Raw genomic sequence first — 1623 nt, forward strand, 5'->3', positions numbered from 1 at the left:
ATAACATATGTAACCTGTAGTGTGACTTTATTATGGTAGGAAAGGCAAATAGAAGCATTTAGAGTTACTTTGGTCTGGTAAAATAGTGAACTAAAAGCAGTATTGCATTCCTGGAAGGATTGTAGAGATTAGCACTCCCATCAAGGACCTGAAGGATTCAGGGCTGCTGGTCGCCACCACATCTCCATTTAATTCTTCCATTGGTCCTGTGCAGAAGGCAGATTGGTCTTGGAGAGTGATGGTAGATTACCATAAACTGAATCAAGTGGTGACTCCAATTGCAGCCGTGGTACCAGATGCAGTTTCCTTGCTTCTAGATTAACACATCTCCTGGTTGGTCTGTAGTTGGTCTGCAGCTATTGATTTGGCAAATGACTTCTCCATACCCAACCATAAAGACCATCAGAAATACTTTGCTTTCATCTGGCAAGGCCAACGACATACCTTCACTGTCTTACCTCGGGGTTATATTAACTCTCCAGCCTTGTGTCATGACTTAGTTTGCAGGACTCTTGAGTGCCTTTGTCTCCCACAAGATATCACACTGGTCGTTACACTGATGATGTTATGCTGATGGGGCCGTGTAGGCAGGAGGCATCATCACTATGGATGCTACATCTTTGTTAGTAAAGCATTTGAAAGCCAGATGGTAGGAAATAAGTCCAACAAAAATTCAAGGTCCTTCTCCATCAGTGAAACGTCTAGAAGTCTGGTGGTGTGGGACATGTGGAGATGTTCCCTGTAAGATAAAGGATAACTTGTTACACCTGGTTTCTCCTAGAACCAAAAGAAAAGCACACTGCTTCAGGAGCCATTTTGGATTTTGGAAGCAACACATTCATCATTTAGGTGTCCTACTCCAGCTTTTGTAGCTAGTGACTCAGAAAGTTGCTAATTTTGAGTGGGGCCCAGAACAGGACAAAGCTCTGCAACAGGTCTGGTCTGCTGCACAGGCTGCTGTCCCACTGGGGCCACACGATCCAGCAGATACAATGGTATGTGCAGTGTCAGTAGCACATGGATGCTGTTTGTGGTCTCCCACAGGCCCCCATAGGTGAATTGCAGTGGGGGGGGAGCCTTTAGAATTTTGGGATAAGGCTCTATCATCCTCTGCAGACAACGACTTTCCCTTTGAAAAACAGCTCGGGGCCCTTGGTGGGACATAGTGAAAAGCAAAAGCTTGACAGTGGGATGCCAGGCTAGTATGTGACCTGAGCTGACTATCACGACCTGGGTATTATGATCCGTGCAGGTATCATGAGTCAGAAGGCTGGACCTGCACAGCAACGTTCTATCATTAAGTGGAACTGGGCTATTTATGATAGAGATGGGGCAGGCCCAGAAGGTGCAAGTAAACTACATGAGGAAGTTTCCCAGATATCTGTGGTGCCTGTGTCTGCTCTATTGCCTTCTGTTTCCCAGCATATATATATCCTTGTAGGGTGTACCTTATTATCAGCTGACAGAAGAAGAGAAGGTGAGGGCCTGCTTTAAAGATGGACAACTGTAGTATTACAGCCCCTTTCTGGGACACCTATGAAGTACAGTGCTGATGGGAAATCATCACAGTGGAAGAAGGTAGTTCTAAATACCAGCTATGAACCTAGTATCAGCTACAGAAAA

Source organism: Octodon degus, unplaced genomic scaffold (genome assembly GCF_000260255.1).
Source record: "Octodon degus isolate 3935 unplaced genomic scaffold, OctDeg1.0 scaffold00100, whole genome shotgun sequence".
Lineage (NCBI taxonomy): Eukaryota > Metazoa > Chordata > Mammalia > Rodentia > Octodontidae > Octodon > Octodon degus.